The 8,266-nt window shown below is 40.0% G+C and overlaps 2 long non-coding RNA genes across 6 annotated transcripts; one reads left to right on the top strand and one right to left on the bottom strand.

Moving 5' to 3' along the window:
- Positions 1-489: 489 nt before the first annotated feature.
- On the bottom strand, positions 490-4,210 carry LOC134072442 (uncharacterized). The gene is made up of 5 exons (XR_009937164.1): positions 4,056-4,210; positions 2,748-2,839; positions 2,279-2,522; positions 1,951-2,058; positions 490-625 (listed from the first exon to the last, which is right to left on the bottom strand). It is a non-coding gene; the product is annotated as an uncharacterized LOC134072442 (long non-coding RNA).
- Positions 4,211-5,266: 1,056 nt separating this feature from the next.
- LOC134072443 (uncharacterized) lies at positions 5,267-7,325 on the top strand. Of its 5 annotated transcripts, XR_009937169.1 has the most exons (5): positions 5,267-5,367; positions 6,290-6,407; positions 6,492-6,640; positions 6,858-6,993; positions 7,263-7,325. It is a non-coding gene; the product is annotated as an uncharacterized LOC134072443 (long non-coding RNA). The 5 variants fall into 5 exon arrangements; XR_009937166.1 differs by having other exon boundaries at positions 6,290-6,640; XR_009937168.1 differs by lacking the exon at positions 5,267-5,367 and having other exon boundaries at positions 5,808-6,407; positions 6,555-6,640.
- The last annotated feature ends 941 nt before the right edge of the window (positions 7,326-8,266 follow it).

Raw genomic sequence — 8,266 nt, 5'->3', positions numbered from 1 at the left:
GCGTATCTCGACATTGATCCCCCCCAGCAAAATCACGTTGAAAAGTCGTTGAAAAGACGTCTTGTCAAGTCGTCGAAACAACGGCCCAGTTTGGTTTAAAAGTGAAAGGTTAGATGACGTCTTTTCATGGTCGTTGAAAAGACGTCTATGGAAAGACGCCTTTTCAACGTTTAAATTTGGTTGAAACCACGTCTTGTTTAGGTGCTGCCATGGACCTATTTTCAACCAGAATTTTGCTGTTATATATTAATTTATAAGCCTATATTATCCTATTATAGGCTTTTAAATAATGTGCATTAAGCACTTACTAACTTTACCATTACCCATACTATTGCTGTTAAAATAAGCCTATATTATCCTATTATAGGCTTTTAAAATGTGCATTAAGCATTTTCATTTACCAACTTAACCATCTAGATGATAAATACATAATCTAATAGGCCTACATTACAATAGCAAGCTAGGCGTAAACAAACAGTCAAACAAACGTTATCCATTTCATTGTAATTTTATTTAATTCTTGAAGTCTCCGCCACCGGACCGTCCAGGTGCATCATGTTTAAGATGATCTGCCTCAGCTCTCCCGATGTCACGGTCAGCCTTGTTGCTCCATTTTTCACCGCAGCTGAAATGACAGGAAACATTTTCATTAACAGTGTTTCCCATACATTGAGTAATCTGTGGCGGGCCGCCACGAAATAATGTTCTATGTTGTACGATTGAAATTATTTTTAAATCATGTTATCAATTGAATCACTTTCATTGAGCTGCGCGCACGCAGCTTTTTCTTTGCCCGAATGAAACCACTGCCTCTGCATGTGCATTTAACAAAACATTAACGATTGTTGAAGGATTGTTGTTGCCACATACGGCGAGCTAAACTGCTATTAATTCTGCTTAACATGCGGCGCAAATGTGTTCAAAACGGCGGCATTCAAGTGAACTTTTGCTAACGTCTCACAACGTAGCCCACATTAGGGAGACTAAACTAAGTTATGCATTCGAGCCGTATCTCTAAGCGTTAGAATAGTGTAACGAAGAGACTCTTGTGTGGTCTCAACCGCTGACCGGCCCGCTGACCGGCCCGCTGGCCAGTGAAGTACCCGATCCAACGCTGCCTCCACAGCAGCTTACGAGGAAAACCCCCTGACTGGGAAGCGACAATCAGTCCTCACTCCTACATCCCCGGCCTTAGCTAGCGTCTCCTAACCCTCTCTGGCTTCACCGCGGGCAGCCCTGAACACGCAGGTGTTATCAATTACAATGTACAATTCCAATTCACATTGATTTCCCCCACAGATCCGCCCCCACACAAGAGTCTCTTCGTTGACACTATTCTAACGCTTGGAGATACAGCTCGAATGCATAACTTAGTTTAGTCTCCCTAATGTAGGCTACGTTGTGAGACGTTAGCAGAGTTAACTTGAATGCAGCAGTACGGTGTACATTTTAGGACCGTACAGCAGCCGTTTTGAACACATTTGCGCAGCATGTTAAGCAGAATTAATAGCAGTTTAGCTCGCGCGAGTCTCCTCGTTACGTTTGGATGTCGAATTTAGCATGCTAACAGGTACTTTTCTCTTCCGCTGTCGTGAATGAACAGCTGACAGCGCGGCCGCATTTAGAAGGCGTCACGACCATAGACAGTAAAAGATAGGTCACGACGTGATTATTTCTGAGATTCTGATATGTTTTCAAAACTGGAATTTATTGTGCATACGTCATGGTTGAAAACTTATCAGAATCTCAGAAATAATCACGTCTGCAGTCGTCTTAAAACGGCTACATCAAGTCAAACCAGACCGACATAAAAAAAACACACCTCCAAAGTGTAGTTTTAGGTTGTTTTGGATAGAAGCGTCTGCTGATTGACTAAATTACCAAATGCGGGGGGAAAGGAAAATGTATAGCACACTAAAGCATAGGGAAATATAAATGTATTTCACTCACAGCATTAAGGGCCCTGTTGGTTGTGGTTAGCGGAGGGAGGTCCCAGGAAGAGGCCACGTTCTGTACCCTTCCCATTTCTTCAGCTGATAGGTTTGATTCCACCTCCAGCTTGAAGATGGAGAGCATGAAAGAGATACATAATGGTTAGACAGTGTGTTAAAAGTTTATAGAATCATAATAGTGGGTCCACCAGTTGACTCCTCAGTTTTTCTAAAATCATTATAAAATCAAAGACCCACAATCTTTTGGGGGCAACACACAAAAAACAACAAAACAAAATAAAAACACAACATAACATCAAACATTAGTATTTTCTATGTAAACATACAAGCCTGATTGTTTCTCTAATGTCCAGGTCTGCACAGTCCTCCAGGTTTACTGTAGCCGTGTCTGGGCTCCCACGAAGCAGTATGGACAACCACATCACAGAGTCCAGACAAGCAGGGTCCTCCATGAAGGAAAGAGTGCCCCACAATTATCCCAGCCACAATGAACATATCACTGAGAAAGGGAGAAGCTGAGGGGACCAAATGACCAGGCTCTCCTTCAAAGTGGTGTAACAATGGTGTTTGCTGTTTCAAAAAAAAAAGACAAAAAAGCAAAGTTAGAATAAAACAACTTTGCTTGCTACAACACTTAGAAATAATAAAATTCAGTACATAGTGAACCGTACACTGTTCAGATTCTTCAAAGTCATCCAGCAGTTACTTTAGCTTAGAATAATGGCTTCAAACACATTTTGAGACAGAACTTGAAATAATAGATGAAAATGGTTTTACGTAAAGTTTTTTTTTTACCCTGAGTAGCATTCACCATCTGACAGTACTAGCAGTTGCAGTTCTGGAAGTTGATGGTAGATCTTCCAGGGACACACTTAAGAGTTGATGTGCTGAGAAGACAAATGAGCAAAGACTTTAGAAAAAGCAACAGTTACACAGAAAAATGACAGGAATCCCAGACCTCAAAAGCAGCGTCTAGTAAAAACACGCTGGAAGTGTCACTTCTTACATAACCAATTTCCAAAAATAATCATTAAACACAAACCCATCAGAACTTATTGACACAGTCTATAACACAGGAGGAAGAGGGAGACACACACACAGACCAGGAAACCAGGGGACACAAGGGACCACAGGGGATAGTCCAACAAGGGGGTACATAGCTTCGGCGCTACAATACAATCACATAAACACACAACTAGTTTCCCCTACCTTTCACTTTAAAATACCAACATATTGCACAACCTGGGCATCTGAGCCTCGACAATGTTGACCACTCTGTTACTACTCTGTGCCAAATGACAGTCAATAAATAGATAGATATTACTATCATTATTATTAATAATAATAATAATAATAATAACAACAACAACAATAACACTATTAACATGCTGCACAACTGGTCAACAGGTTCTCCACGTCTGGTAATGATGACTGCTTGCTATGAACCATAAACAATAAATGGAGAGTGGGCCTAATAGCGATTCTGGTATTTAAAATAGTCCTGTTGGCAACAAGTACAAGTTGTTGCTACCAAAATGCTACAACAAAAATGAAGTGGATAACAGCGCGCTGCTTGTCTACTCTAGTCTAGTGTATCTAGCAGGACGGTGGAGAGATATCCATGGTTACAAAGGACTCTTCGGGACGGGTAGATCTAGCCGCGAAAAAAATTCAAATTTTCGCGCTACCTTTGTGAACGTTCTAAGCAGGTCCACGAAATCATGCGTGTTGCAATCAGCTTCCTAACTTCCTACGTTACCACAAACGGCCCTAAATTGTGTTGAATAGATCAGACAGAAAATACTTTTCTTTCATAGAGATAACGGGACCTAACAGCAATTACAAACGGGTTTCAAGTCCGACTACATTATCAGCGGTAGAGTGAATTAACACAGAAGAATTTCTCCACTCAAGTAAAACTAGCCCAGGACAGGTTAAGTTAGCATGGTAACATACAGATCCTCGATTACTCCGCTGTCCGCATAATCATCTCTGATAGCACTGTTGATGGTGTTCAGAGCATTCGTCTCGTTTTGGCAAAACTGACTCTCGATCAAAATGTTACATTTCTACTTCCTAAATCATAGGCATAAACTCACTTACCTCAGTAGCAGGTTCCATCTTCACGCTGTTCTTCAACGGCTTCAACTGACTGTGTGTTTCAAACAAAGTTCGAAATGGGCTCGGCTACGGCTTCCCGCCTCCGTTCCTCTTGTACATGCGCAGAGTTCACTCCTGTCTCGTTACGTGAACATTTATGTGATTTTTTTTTTTATCAGAATTTTAATTACTCATTATTTCAATGACTGATTTTTTTCCATCTGAATTTTTCCTCTGATTTTTTTTTCAGAGGGGAGAAGGCTAAAAACAGAGTTGTCCGTCCATATCAACTGTTGCCATGAGTAAACAAACAAAAGTCACACACGCAGTTAACGGCAGCCAAGATGGCGGCGCCGGGCGCCCGTAGAGTTCGCGGCGGATTTGGGCAATCCCCGGGGGGGAAAGATGGTCGACAGGAACGATAATGTAGTCCTAGGTAGACTATAACTGATAATTTACATCAGGATTTAATTAGTTGATATGTGGTCTGAAAAAGGACGTGCTAAAGACGTCTTTCCTTAGACCAAAATGGGCCGGCCAAAACAAGACCATTATTCTACGTCTAATTTTGGTTGAAATCAGGGCCATGACGGACCGACGGGATTTAGCCCAAATATCAACGTTGAAATGACGTCGTGTGCTGGGGGGGATGCACATGGAAAAATACATTTTTTGACCTACTTATATTTTGAAGAATCAGGTGAAATTTTAGCCATGACAAGTACAGAAGTATGTTGTTAGGTATGTTTCATAAAAACTAGAGTAAAGTGAATGGTTTCTGTTTACAATATGCTGTTTCATTCGTCCCGCACATGTGTTTCAATTGACCCGACTGGGTGGGTCAATTGAAACAAATGACAACTTACGTTCAAAGTTAAAAAACAACGCGATCACTCAAGGTGTATATGAAATTACACTGGTAACTAAGAGAGGACACATGTGAGTTGTTGATCATATGACAACATTATTTGTATCCCTTTCACCTGTTTTGAAAAAGACGTTAAACTGAAAAGTGTTTCAATTGACCCTGCTCTCCCCTACCAGAGACTGTTGAGAAAGTCAATTTGATGTCAAGAATTAAGGCTTTGATCACACTATTGAGCAAGCATAACACATTTCAGCCTAATAATTTTCCACGATTGTTTTTAACGGCTGCTTATCGCCTCTTGATAAGCGCATGCGCACACGCAGTAATTCCATCCCATCCCCCACCCCTGACTTTTCAACTCCAGCCAGAGTGACTTCACTTCAACCGTCACTTTTCAATCATGAATCTGACTGCAATTTTCAACTCTGTACAAACATCATATTCAAGGTAAGAATTACAGTACTTTTGTATGCCAATTGAAAACGGGAATTTATTAGAAATGTATTGTTTTCACAATGAAATGTTAACCAAAGCCATTATTGTCATGTTAGAATCAGCATAGCACATATCGATAGCTAGAACTAGCGAGCTAACGTCGCTAGCGTTAGCGATGTTAGCTGTTAATGTTAACTTTTCCAGTAACTAACTGAACCATCATGTGGGATTTTTCGAATGATAGTCAATATCATATCTAGCAATAATTCAGTCTGATATGTCGTTATGAATGTAGAGTTTTAGTTTGAATGAAATATCAGACGCAAGTAGCTTAGCTTAAAGTGGCTGTTACCATGCAGGCTGAAGGCTGAAGTTAGCTAGCAGACAGACACAGGTGAAAGCATAGACTGTATATACAGTGTATGGGTGAAAGTTGTTAACGGTAGCAGCTAGTTAGTAACATTACTTTGCGAACTCCATGGGGCATGGGTAGTTAACATTAAACTTAATACATGTAGTGTTGATGCATAATATGTAGTGTTGCTATAACTGGAAAGAGGACCAGTAAAACAAATTAATGAAGTAGGCTGATGTGTAAGTTATCTCACCCCTAATTTAGGAACTGTAGTTTTGCATAGTCATGCTCATAGATCCGTCATATAGTGGATGTGAAAGGGGAGCATTTGGGGAATTTCAATTACCAGAAATATCATGCCGATAAGTAAAGGGATCTTTAGTTTGTGAAGGGTAGTGTTTGGCTAAATGGTATTCATTTTATAGCCTTTATTTGCCCAATGTTTGGTGACTTAAATTGAGGCATGTGTTTATTTAAGATGCATGTGAGTGTAGTAGTGCTTCAGTGATGGTCTTTTCATGTTCTGTGTGTTTTGCAATGTATTAATTAATGTAAGCCTCTTTCTGTTCCCTCTGTTAGTAGGTGGTGTGAGGACTGCTGCCCTGAGAACGCTGTGTCAGAGACACTTAGGCTGTGTGCATTTTGGAATGTTCCAAATGTGTGTCACTTCCATAAGGAAGAAGTTCCAAGCCTGCAAGTGAGTTCACTCACCAAATAGAGACACACGCATATAGCATTTAATATGTGTGCATGTACTGTATTTGTGTCTGTAACTGTTTAGTTTATCCCCTCCTTTCATGTGTCTGTTATGACTTTGTGGGCTCAACTGTCAACAACTGTCCAGGGCGAAGTCGGTCAACCCTGATGGCACTACCTGATGGCACTACCCTGATGATGTCTGTTAGCCATGGCTGCTGCCCTCAACATGGTGTAAGTGTTTGTGTTTTATTTATGTTCATAAATAAACTGATATCAAGAAGTAACATAGATGGTGACAAGGGTGGCAAGGGTGCCTCATGGCAAGGTAATTATCATTTCTATTTCTACATCTGATTGCCTTGCTTATTTTTTAAAGCTATGATTTGTTTTGTATGGCAATTGCTGTTTATTAACAAATTATATGGCAATTGCTGTTTATTCTTTTTAGGAGCCATCCAGAAGTCCCAGCCTGGAGCCAGAGGCTGCTATTGCAAGTCAGATGGGAGATGGCCTACAGTATGTTAGGCATCAGAAAAGTGGTGTTCGCATGAAGGCAGAGTTGCCGCAGGCAATTATGAGATTAGGTATGATATCACATAGACATACTTCTGTTCAGAAGTGTAGGGTCACTTCGAAATGTCCCCTTTCAAAAAAAAAAACACTGGACATATCAAAGTGAACTCCCAAACTTTGCTATGGTGGTGTATTGTACACATCTGCATTACTTCTATCTATTGCACCTGACTAGTGTGGGTTTGCTTTTATTTGTCACACAACCGGAGTAGTTTGCATTAATTAATGTATATTCATGAACGGGGTCAATTGTAATGTATGCTTTCTTTCTCTTTTTCAGACACTTGACATTTACTGCGAAAGGTACCATCAGAGCACCTCTCCCTACCCTGCAGGATACCTACTGTATACCAGAAGAGTACAACAACGGCCCAAAAGTATTTCAAAAGACATTTCACGCTCTGACCACGGACTGTTTAAACCACTGAGGTCAAGCAGACGTCTCTGTTCCCACGTGGCAGACTGAGGGAACACCCACAAAACAGACTGGGGATGAGTTTCTTTACTCCGCATCCTGTACACACACAACTCCTTATACTACATTACATAGACTTGCCAGTTGCCATACTGCACTTACACACACTGCGCTTTTAACCCCCTTATCTGTGTCAAATCAGATAAGGTTGTGGTTGTGTTCAAACCATGTCTACTGTTGTCTGTCAACATCCACTTCAGTCATACATTTGAAATGTCTTAAATAAATAACAAAAGTTAAAATTGTTTTATTGTCTGCAGTTAACTGAAATATTTTGGAATATGAGTTATTCTATTAATGATTGCTCATGTAAGTTCAATTGAATTCACAGTATTTAACTGACCTAGCTTTTACAGGGAAACAGCCAATACTGTAAATACAACTAAAAAAAAAAAATATCTTAATTTAAAATCAATTGTTTTTCACTTTACAGCGAATACATAAAATACTGTAAATGAAAATGCGGTACCTTTACTGTAAAAAGTATTCACAGTAACTTACTGGCAACAATTGGCCAGTAAGTTACCGTAAATGGAAATACAGCACCTTTACTGTAAAAGGTTTTCACAGTAACTTACTGGCAACAATTGGCCAGTAAGTTACTGTAAATGGAAATACAGCGCCTTAACTGTAAAAGGTATTCACAGTAACTTACTGGCAACAATTGGCCAGTAAGTTACTGTAAATGGAAATACAGCACCTTTACTGTAAAAGGTTTTCACAGTAACTTACTGGCAACAATTGGCCAGTAAGTTACTGTAAATACGACTGAAATCACAGTATTTAATTGTTTTTCATTTTACAGTGAA

The sequence above is a fragment of the Sardina pilchardus genome, chromosome 24, assembly GCF_963854185.1.
Source record: "Sardina pilchardus chromosome 24, fSarPil1.1, whole genome shotgun sequence".
Lineage (NCBI taxonomy): Eukaryota > Metazoa > Chordata > Actinopteri > Clupeiformes > Clupeidae > Sardina > Sardina pilchardus.
Note: the sequence above shows the minus strand (reverse complement) of the source record. Positions and strands in the feature narration are given on the sequence as shown.